Raw genomic sequence first — 12,032 nt, 5'->3', positions numbered from 1 at the left:
GTGTTTATTAATTTAACTCGTGTCAAAAGTGTGTCAATCTAACACAATATAGCATACATGCACAAATCTTGGTGTGCGTGTCCACATCTGAAGTTCACCATCATCCCAGGTATTAAACAACTCTTAATCATTATAATATAACAGTACAAGATCGAGAAACTCTCTCAAAAATAACAAACAAGAGCGAAACTCAAGAAACATTTACGTAATATATCAATTTATTTCAAATCAGCACATCTGCAGTTTTCTGCAGAATATATCATTAGTAATTTGAGAATATCTTTTCTCTGGACAAACTCTTTTTAAGAATAGTTTTTAGTTTTGGAAACTAGACTCACATAGCTATCATTTGACACTGATTTGGTTCAGTTTAGAGTTCATATGATATTTCTAATTTCCAGTCAAACATTTTATTTGTGTAGCAGATTTTCTGCAGAATATATCATCAGTAAATTGAGCATATCTTTCTCTAGGAAAACTATATTTAGGTATGGTTTTCTGTTTTGAAAACTAGATTCACATATCTTTCAAGTGGAATTAGTTTGGTTCAATTTGGATTTTATTTGTTATTTCAAATTTCTAATTCAATAATATATATGTGCAGCAGATTTTCAGCAGAACATAACAAGCATGATTATTTGCACAAGAAATCATATATAAACCTTCAATCATGCACGAAACTTTAAAACGAAGAATAAGACATATAAATTCAGATAATCAATATTTTAAATTATTTTCAGATCTTAAAATACTTCTGTAAATTCGTGCTTAATCTTTTTAACATGAAAAGACCTAGTCTTTATACATATATATAAAAGATCCAATTTTTATACACAAATTAATTGATTAGGCTCTATAAAACTCATTAAAAACTCTTAAAAAATATTTTAAAAACTGGGAAGGGGATTAGTAGAGATGATACTCGCCTGGGGTTGTAGGAAAACTTGTTAGAAGCAACGTCGAAGGAGATCTCCACTCCAAAAGCCAAAAAAAAAATCAACAAAAACCCAACTTGAAAGCCTCCAATCTTCTCCAAGAATTCAAAATAGGTTTTATGGGGTTTTGGTGGCTGTTAGGGTTCTTAGATATGATAAAAGAAAGGAATTTTGGTGAAAAATACAGGTATTTATAGAGGTAAACCCGAAACAAACCTGTTAGACCCGAACCAGGAAACCTAGTCTGACTAGGAAAATACCCCTTCGGTATTTTGGTTATAACTTTCTCATCCGACATCTGAATGAGGTGATCTAAGACTTGTTAGAAATCTGTTGAAGAGACCTAAAATTTTGGTCTTTTACACTTTTCCAAATTCTAACTGCATCGATGTGTAAAACATAAAAACTCATAACTGGTCATTATTCCCAGATTTTTACTCTTTTGGCCTTTGTGTATGTTTTGTGCATTTGCACTCATATTTTCACAAATATATATTGAATTAATCTCAAATCAATTCTTATCATATTCAAACATCAAATATATTATTTTTTACTATATAACATATTTATCATTATTTATCATAAAATATTCAAATTTACGGGGTTTTACAGATAATCTCGACCAAATGAGATTACGACTCTTCTCCAAATCAAAACCAAATTTGATCCAGAGGAAAAGGGGAACGGGCCTTAGATCCTTCGAATAGTTTCCTCTTTATATAAAGTTCACCAAGATCTGCTAGTTCTCCTCTGAAATTCGTGCTCCACTCTTCAATTTGATAGCACCTCGCCCTCTGATTTCCGATCCTTTTAAATGAAGGCCCTAGGCTTTTATTTATAGGCTTTGATTGTAGTGTTTTCAGATAAGAACTGATGATTTGATGTTATCCGCAGTTAACAACCACTTAACCACTTTCAGGGATAGTATCAAAGTCATTAGGCAGGTCTGAAATGATAACTGCGAAACCCGTCGAAACTCCGTTTCGACTCAAAAATGTGTGAGCCACCAAATTGTGCGCCTCGCGGCCATACGCAGCAGCCAAATGGTGCGCTTGTGGCCATGCGAAGCCACAAATGGCTGGCTCGAATCATGCGAAGCCACCAAATGGTGCCTTGGCCGAGCCACTGGCTTTGGCCGAGTTGTTTTGACGCGACTCGGCCGCCAGGGACTTTTTCGATTTATTCCTATTCTGTCGTTATGTGTATTTCATCATTTCGTTGACTTGTACACTTCATCGGTTCGCTTGATGTGTTTCATTAATTTAGAGGTGGTCGATGAGTGCGCGGGCCACTTGGAGCTAGCTTGTTGCAATGTCATCAGCGATTCGCCGCTTTGTTGTTTCGACGGCTCGTCGCCACATCATCTGACGGTTCGTCGCTTGATGGCTCGTCATCTTGAGCTATGTTCGGGACCTATAGGTAATTTTTGACGCATACAGTAGTATGACTATATCCTATGTCTCATTCTCTCAAAGTGACCGCATCTCCTCAGTCATGACAATCATACATTTGTTCTTGTCCTCGCTATAGAGTGTCTCCTTATAATTTTCTGTATCACCGCTCTACATAACCAGAGAAAATGCTACCCGTTCATCTTTGAAACCGTATTTGATCGATGCCTTGTGATCCTTTTCTGTCTAATCATATCTGACCGTTTTCTATCCTCAAATACTTGATCTTACATTGCCTTTAGTTCTCTTGCTTAGAGCTTGATTTTTGCCATTCCCATCTCCTTAATGAGATTGATCGACTCCTTAGTGAGATTCACCATCACCTTTGTGAGATTTACCATCTTCTTCTTCAGATTCACTATCTTCTTCATGAAATTATATTCTCCTTCAAATCACACAATAGACATTATCAACTCATTATTGGAGTTCATATTTTCTCTTTAAGGGTTCACATCACCCATGAGAAAAATAACAAAAGCTCCCATCAAACCAAAAGTTCCAAACTTTTCTTCAACAATACCAACGAAAGACCATTCTGAATGGTTGTGTAGCCAACAGTGCATACAACTTAGGTCTTATCAGCACATAACTACCAAAATTAGGTAAAGGTGACCATTCACCGTTCATTTTCAAGCTATGAGAAAGATCGTGTCTTCCTCACAATCCACTGGAAACATTTAAGATTCTAATAGTCAAAACAACATGCACTGCAAGCTAGTAGATTAGGGGCACGTAAACCCTAGATCCGCATAAACCCTAGCCTCGCGTCATGAAGAGTTCTCCTCTATAGATGTCGGGAGTGGGAGAGAACGTCGAGATAGAGAGAGAGTCAGGGGGGGGTGGGGGAAGGTGGGGATGGCAATGGGGAGGGGGGTAAGATGGGGAGTGCGGCAGGGGAACATCGTGGGGTGTTGCGGTGGCGCAGTAGGGGGCAGCGGAGGTGGGGGAGGGTGGGAGTGGCGTGTGTGGGCAGTAGCATGGGGACAAGAGGTACGACGTAGAGGGAGGGGCGGGCGCGCGTTGGAGATGGAGTGGGGGATAGGGGGAAAGGGGTGGGGGGATAGGGAAAAGGTGTAGGCGGGTGGTGGAGAAGGGAGTGGGCGGGACAAGGGGGAGGGGGCGGGAGCTGAGAGGGTGTGGGGATTGGGGAGAGGGGGTGGCGGATTAGGGAAGGGGAGGGGGAAGGAGGGGGGTGAGGGATAGGGGGGGATGGCGGGGGAGGGGCGGGGGCCGAGGGGTGCTGTGAAGGGGACGGTGTGAGCGGAGGGGGCAGTGTGGGGACTGCGCGGTCTCACGTGGGAGGAGGGCTTGAGGGGAGAGGGCGAGAGAGAAGATGTGGGGTATGTGGCGGCTGAATAGGGGAAGAAGAGTTAGGTTAGGGTTTTTTTCACTTATATTAAGACCAACCTAGATGAAAATTCCGTCTAGGTTGCCAACCTAGACGGAATTTTTGTCTAGGTTGCTTTTTATTTTATTTTATTTTAAAAAAAAACAAGACGGAAATTTCGTCTAGGTTGGCAACCTAGACGAAAATTTCGTCTAGGTTGGCAACCTAGATGGATTTTTCGTCTAGGTTGCATTTTTATTTTTTAAATATAAAATATTCTGTCTAGTTTGTCATTCTAAACGGAATATTCCATCTAGAATGCTCCAAAATAGATGGAACAACCTAAATTCTATCTAGTTTGGATCAACCTAGACAGAAAAATTTTCCGTCTAGGTTGTTCCGTCTAGTTTTGTCATTTTTCTACTAGTGTCATTATTGGAGTTCATATTTTCTCTTTAAGGGTTCACCTCACCCATGAGAAAAATAACAGAATCTCTCTTCAACTCAAAAGTTTCAAACTTTTCTTCAACAATACCAACGAAAGACCATTCTGAATGGTTGTGTAGCCAACAGTGCATACGATTTAGGCCCTATCAGCACAAAACTACCAAAATTATTTAAAGGTGAGATGACCATACACCGTTCATTTTTAAGCTATGAGAAAGATTGTGTCTTCCTCACAATCCACTGGAAACATTTAAGATTCTAACAATCAAAACAACGTGCACTGCAAGCTAGTAGATTAGGGGCACGTAAACCCTTGATCCGCATCAAAACCTCGCGTCATGAAGAGTTCTCTTCTATAGATAGAGACCCTTCACCCACATTTCAAAGGCTCTCAAGTTTGGCTCGACTTTGGGCTCTCAAGTTTTGCTCTCTTGCTCGGGCTTTTAGCTATCTTCTTACAGGAGGGTCTTCTTTATTGGCTCTTCTCTCTCTCTCGAGGTGCTTAAGCATTCTTAGTAGCTTCATTATTGGAGCTTGGCTTTGACTAAACACTACCAAACTCCCTTATCTGGGTTTTTCTCAAAACCTAAAAGGTGCCTAGCACCCATAAGGTTAAACTCCTCTACTAGGGTTTATTTTCCTCACTAAAGGGTTCTTATCACCCTCAAGAAAATCAACAAAGCTCCTTTCAGACCAAATTTTATTGAACTCCTCCTCAACAACAACAACAAAGACTATTCTCGACGGTCATATGCAGCCAGCAGAAGCAGTCCAAGAGGAACAAGATTAAGGCTCTATCGGTACACAACTACTTAGATAAAGCAAAACTGAGATACTACCTTCACTGTTCATTTCCAAATCACAAGAGGCACAATGTTTTCCTCACAAAGCGGCAGAAATAATGTGATAGTTACAAGATATCAAGTTGGCACGGGGGCCGGATGCATGATTCATATGGATTTGAGCATCTGGAAACGAGTATCAATTGATGTAGTATATTTTCCCAGGTATCTGAATTGTTTGCATTCTAGTTATTCCCCTGGATTTTACCTTTCATCCATCAAATTAAAAAACAAGCAATGTTCATATCTGAGTTATTCATGCTCTAGTGTTTCCCATCTGAATTGCACTTTATTTTTCAAATAATTTTATATATTTCAGTTCTATGTCGTATCACCTTATCTGTATCTGTGCAGTGTATCATAAGAATATATAAGATTACAAAGTACATGTTGCTTATGGCATCTACCAATGATGTAAAAGATGGTTATACATGTTCCTTGATTGTTCCCTCAATCCATGTCTAGACTCCATAGTAGAATTCATTGGACATGACATTTTACAGAAAGTGATAACAAAGCTAAGTCAAGCTGAAATACAGTAATGAATAGGATGTAGAGCCGCATAACAAATTCTAGATTTCTAGTAATTGATATGATGTTTTTAGTTCAAGATGGTATTTGTATTTCTCATACAGCTTCATGAAATCCACCACGAGAAGCTAACATTAATCTAGTTTGCTACAGAAGTTGCTTCAAAGTTTTGTTCTTGATATCATTAGTGTCGCTTCCTTCAGTTTGCTATTTGTAGATCATGAAAGTTATCAATACTGTAACAATTGTCGAATAACCACTTTATCCACAGCTTAAGTTTGAGGGTTGTGGGTAAACAATGTATATACCAAGCAAACTAAATCATTACAACTCCATAGTCGTCATTTGGATCATAGGGAAATGCCTCCCATGTCTGGAAACATTAAGCCTTTGCGATTATACCGACAACATATGATGCGTGTGATTCAGATACGTATTTATTTTCTTATTAGGGCGGAGATGATACTGCGCGCGGCGAGCAGCAGCCGTTGGGATGGAGCCACCCAGGCTGACGGGCCGGGATGAGGACAGCGAGACGGAGGACCTCTCTTAGCGAGTTTTCTTTTATCGTAGATATATATGCATGTATGAGATAATCATACATACTTTGTTCATTTAGTTATTTGTATTTTATACGTAGACTTGTTTGTGGGGATTGTGGACATGTATTTTATTAAGTACTTGGATTGTGAACGTACAAGATATTGTATGTGTTGTTCATTGTGGGCGTTGATAGATGCGGATTGTGATTTGATTTTGAATATATATGATGAGATTATTGTAGATAGATGGATTTGTGGACTTTGGTTTACTTGTGAATGCTGTAGATTTTGTGGAGTGCTCTGTAAACATATATGGTAAAACTTGCTTCTTTTTCTTTTTCTTTTTTTTATTACATGTGGAATGTTCTGTAAGCAGGGTAACATGCATTCTTATATCAAGGATGTGTTGTCGGGGATGCTATTGGTACACGCCACCCGCAACTTGATACCGATTGTTGACCATTAGCCAATAATAATGCGGAAGTCTATCATGCGAAAGTGTCACCAGATCATTTATCTGATTAGATCTTCTCTTTCTTTGTAGACAAATCGATCATCAAGTGATGTGGAAACACTGAGACTGGTTTCTTTAGGAACTTTTTTGTATTCGGAATTTACTCAATAAATAAAGTTGCGCTAGGGGGAAAGCCAAGGAGAATTATATATTGAAAAAAAGTAAGGAGAACTACGGGGGGGAATCAAGGGTTTGTGAGAGATCTTTTGGTGAGATTGAGAGAGTTTCTTGCAGGTTCTTCATCAAGAATACAATAATAGATTATCTTATAATCTCTAGAATAAAAGAAGACTCAATCCTCTTCTCATGGACATAAGCGATTGCCAAACCACATACATATCGTGTCTTTATCTCTTGATCTATTTTTCTACAGTATATTACTATTCTTTTTAGTTTGAACATGTATTCTCAGTGTTTTCGCATCATATGGTGATCGATTAGTCAACAAAGAAGGAGATCTAATTCGGTATTTTTGTAACGCTTTTGTTGGCTGCACTTCTGCATAGATTGGTAGTTAGTGAACAACAATAGGTGTTGAGTTGTAGGTGGCATGAACTACCAAGTGGTGTGAAAGATGAATTGTTTTATTAGATCTGTCTTTGAGGAAAGGTTCAATCTTTGCATCATGAAATCAAAAAGTACTTCATTGATGAAGGCCGAGATTGAGAAGTTCGATGGTAATAGAGATTTCGAGTTTTGAAGCAAAAGGATGAAGACAATCTTCATCCAACATAACCTAGATCGAGCTTTGCTAGGGGTGGACAAGAAGCTAGAGAGGATGACAAGTGAAGTGGAATAGAATGGATTACAAGGCATGGAGTATGATTTTACTTAGTCTTTCCTATAAAGTGGGATACCATGTAATCGAGGAGAGGCTGCAACATAGTATGTGGAAGAAACTCGAGGAGTTGTACATGACCAAGAATCCATTCACCAACTTGTACCAGAAGTAACAGTTGTATGGACTACTGATGAAAGAATGTGCGGCAATGTTGGAACACCTAAGCAACTTCAATAGGATGGTGATCGAATTAGTGGTGATGGAGTCAAATAATAAAGACAATAATAATGCAGTAATCTAGCTAAATTCCTTTTCAGTGAGTTACAAATATATACCTAAAGATATTGCTAACTATAGGCAGGGGGACAATTACAATGGGCGAGGGTAAAATAGCACTCCTCTCGGACAATTTTTAGTGACGATAGGGTATCAATGATAACTCAAGTTTTGGTGCCAGGTTAGTAGCATATATGTGACAGAGACCTTCAAATAGGAAAGGTTCTTATGATAAGTGATGCTTCGTTTCCCAAGGTAAGGGCCACGTGACGAAAGACTGCATCAAACGGTAAGAATGGTTGAAAATAGTTAAGATGGGAGATTCGGTGGCCCAAACTTTATATGCATTATGTATTATGAAAAATCAACTAGATGGCACATTGGCGGTTTGGGAGGAAGAAAGTTAGCGGAATGAGGTATTGATCACTTTCGTGAATAGCACTTGTGGCAGTTGGATATAGGATCTAGGAACGTTCATTCATATATATTCCCAAACAAGCATGTTTAATTAATTCCTTAGTACAAGGGATCAAGGATACTATCTACACTATGGATGGCACAAGGTGCGACATAGCAAGTGTAGGAACAATCACGATGGCAGGAAGGAGAGGGAGCATGATCTCCTTGGAGAATGCCAAATTAATCCTAAAGGCAAGGAAGAATCTGATATCTATTAGGATGTTTGACTCTATAGGTTACTAGACCTAAGTGCACGTAGGAGTCATCGCAATATACCATTACAGGAATCTCATCCTAGTTAGGAAGAAGTATGGAAATAATTTGTATCGGGCATCTGAAGGAACTAGTGTCTTATCTTTAAGAGAATGTATGACCATGAGGAAGAGAAGTTGGCAACAAACTTGGGTTCCAAGGGAGAGCTAATATTGAAGATCGACTCCAAGTGAAGGAGTCAAGAAAAAGTCTGCAACAAGTTGACAGTCGATCTCGGAGAGCGCAGTAATGGTGGTTAGTGTCAATTCATAGAAAGGCTTGACATCAATGCGTGAGTGGTGAGCGCTCCGGTTCCCTTTGGGAGAGGGGGATTAGAGATGATTTCTCAAAGATATTTGTTCTCTATAACTTTACAAGATTATAGTGGAAGGTTTATGGAAGGATCGACATTTCCAAAGGTAGCTTCATACAAGCCTAAATTGGATACTAGGAGGGTTTCTTGTAGGTTCTTCATCAAGAACGTAGGTATTAGAATCAATATAAAACTATAATCTTCGATACTCATCATAATTTTAGGGTTTCGGTGCAATGGTTAGAGAGACTTCTTTAAGATAATATCAGAGCAACCCAGATTCAAATCTTGCTGGCCATGAATGTAGTCGTCTAAAAATACCTATAGGTATGCGCACACAACTCAAGACAGAGAGAAGATGACGAACATCGTTATCCGAGTCTAAGAGGATTATCTAACACTAACAAGTACATGAACCGGAATGGCGAACCAACTGTGTCTTGTGCGCTCACCGGCCACCTGCAATTGGCCATCACACCTGTCGATCAACTCGCACGTCGGTCAACTCCAAGTGACCAAACACGCTCGTCAGTCAGCTCATGCGTGTTGGTCAACTCCAAGTGATCGAACACGCTCGTCAGTTAGCTCGCGTGTGTTGGTCAGCTCTAAGTGCCCGCCGTACTTGTCGGTCAGTTCTAAGTGCCATAAAAAAGCTAACGAGCGTATGAAACAAGTTAACAAAGCGTACAAGTCAACAAAACGACCAAATACACAAAACGGTAGAAAATACAAGTCTCGAAAAATCGAAAAATACCAAAGAGTTTAGCAAAAGGCTAAAACTCCTGTGCCAACACAGGACAACGATAGCTGACCTATGCCAGCATGGGTCAGCCAGCGCTGACCCGCGGCAGCGCGGGTCAACAGCGCGTGTCGCGCAGTTTCGACCCACAAACGTGTTTTTGACGGTTCTTTTACTATTTTTTTCGGGATTTATTCGTTCCAGAGCTTCCCAACTGATTGTATATCATCCACAAACATGGTTAGGCCATTATTAACTAAAGATATGGTCAAATCATTCATTCTTATCCAAATACCCCCATCCGGTGATCTATAAATACAACCCTAGGGCCTCCATTCTAGATGGGCGAATTATTATCAAGACGAGGAGGTGCTTCCGAGTTGGAGAGCAAGGGAGCACGAATTTCAGAGGAGGCTAGCAGATCTTAGCGATGTTCTTCAGCATAAAGATGGAAAGTTCGAAGGATCTGAAGCCCCGTCCATCCATTCCTTAAGATTAGACTTAGTCTTAATCTCGAGAAGAGCTACTGATTTTGTTTGGTCAATTTTAGTGCTTCAAGCGAATACTTTCTTGGTGAAGTAGGGTCTCTATTAATTTTCCGACAACCGGATCTGATCTGCGGTTGTCCACGGATATCGACATCCCCGGCACAGGCAAAGACCCCATGCAAGCAACAGGCAATAAACACCTGTTACGTGTTGCTTGAAAGAGAGTTGTAATTTATTTTCATTGTATTTAAAGTCGTATAAAAAGGCTATCCTTGTTTTGAATTTATTGTAATGCCTGAAGTTGTAACGAATTCAGCAATGAAAATAATTTTCTACCTAAACACGCTGGTGACCACAGTGGGAGCCAACAGCTTCTCTGCAGAAGCTGTCGTGTCATAACCTCGGATCTAGATTTCGGTTGAAAAAGAGATTGAGTACGAGTTCGACCAACAAAAGTTCGAGGAGTATCTTTCATCCTCCTCCTCCAGATCCTCCTCCACTCGTAAGTGCAGGAAGATCAATGCCCCGTTGCTATGGTAGCTGCACCTTGCAACATCCCTCCGACCTTTAATGAGGATGGATCTGCAAATCTGGACTCCTCCTCAATCGAGGAGTTGAATACTGAAGGCATGCTAATCCTATCGAAGAGGGCACGTCAAAGGCAACGTCAACGCCTCACGCGCTAATTCGCCAAGGCTTTGGAGCCTTTTGACGGGATCTGCTACGATGCAGATCTGATACTCAGAAGGCGCCAAGTGTTCCAGTAGCGAGCAAATGCCCCCTTCCCCTCCGAACCAACAAAGAATGAATGGATCCACGTCAAAAGGACCCGCTCAACTCTTCAGGAGCGATTTCAGAAATGCTATGGATTGCTTGCGCATGCAAGAATTCTTGTGCTAGAAGCCAAAAAATTATAGGAGGAAGAAGTGGAAAAGAAGTCACCAAGATTGCACAAGGTATGGAGGCCAAAGTCTAAGACGACGGCCGGAAAGATCAAAAAATGTGGATCACTCAAGTCTGACCCTCTAAGCCGCGGGTCACTCATGTATGACCCTCCAAGATGCGGGTCACCCAAATCTGACCCTCCTAGCCGCGGGTCACTCAAGTCTGACCCTCCAAGCCGTGGCTTACTCAAGTCTGACCCTCCTAGCCGCGGGTCACTCAAATCTGACCCTCCAATCCGCGGGTCACTCAAGTCTGACCCTTCCAGCCATGGGTCACTCAAGTCTGACCCACCCAACTGCGGGTCACCAAGGTCTGGCCCACACCAGGGCCAAGACAAGAGATATTATGCACCCGTTTTTCTGATTCCGTCGAGTTCCGCCCCTGCGCTGATTGACCCGATACTTCTAGTGAAGTCACGCGGCAGTGTGAACTCATCCAGAGGCAAGAAAGCAATGACAGATCATCTGGGTCCTTTGTACAATGATCGAGGTAAAGTTTCGATAAAAGAACGTTTGGGTCCAGTGACTGAACCCCGAGCAACTCATCGAGTTGGGGGTCACACTCTCCCTTACAACAAGTCAGAGCCTTCTCGTAAAGAGGAAACTCTCATAACCGACCACCTCAGACCGTGTGTCGAAGTCTGAGAGCCCGTTAAGGTCCCACGCTTACGAATGCGTAGCTCAAAACATGCGACTCTTCAGAGCGCTAACAAGACGTCAAACCCCCAAAAGGAAACGTTTTCCTCTAACAGTGATGACGTTATACCTGGAAAGTCATGCCAACACACGATAGGTTGCTCCGGCAATTATGCCGATGAGTTGTACTATTAGACTAGGGGTACGAACAGATCTCGAAAGAGGAGTGCCCGGGAGATGGACTTTCATTGTCCGTATGCCAAACTTATCAGGGCAGTATTATCAGCATGTAGCAACCCTAAGACCTCTCCACAGAGGGTCTCGGTATTTGAGAGGATTTCCAACGGAACTACTAAGTCCAAGCCAAAGCGTTTCCGCAAGAAACGATCGTCCGTTCAAGGTGACAAACTTCCAGAAGTCATAATTAACATGGCTGATAAAGGAAAGTCGGTTCAACCTTCTAGTTCTAACCCCCTCGTATCGCATCGTCTAACTCGGCTATGCGCAGGGACTACTAGACGTAGAGATTATCAAAGAATACAGAGGGGATTATCC

The sequence above is a fragment of the Asparagus officinalis genome, chromosome 10 (genome assembly GCF_001876935.1).
Source record: "Asparagus officinalis chromosome 10, Aspof.V1, whole genome shotgun sequence".
Taxonomy (NCBI): domain Eukaryota; kingdom Viridiplantae; phylum Streptophyta; class Magnoliopsida; order Asparagales; family Asparagaceae; genus Asparagus; species Asparagus officinalis.
This window is presented reverse-complemented; position numbering follows the sequence as displayed.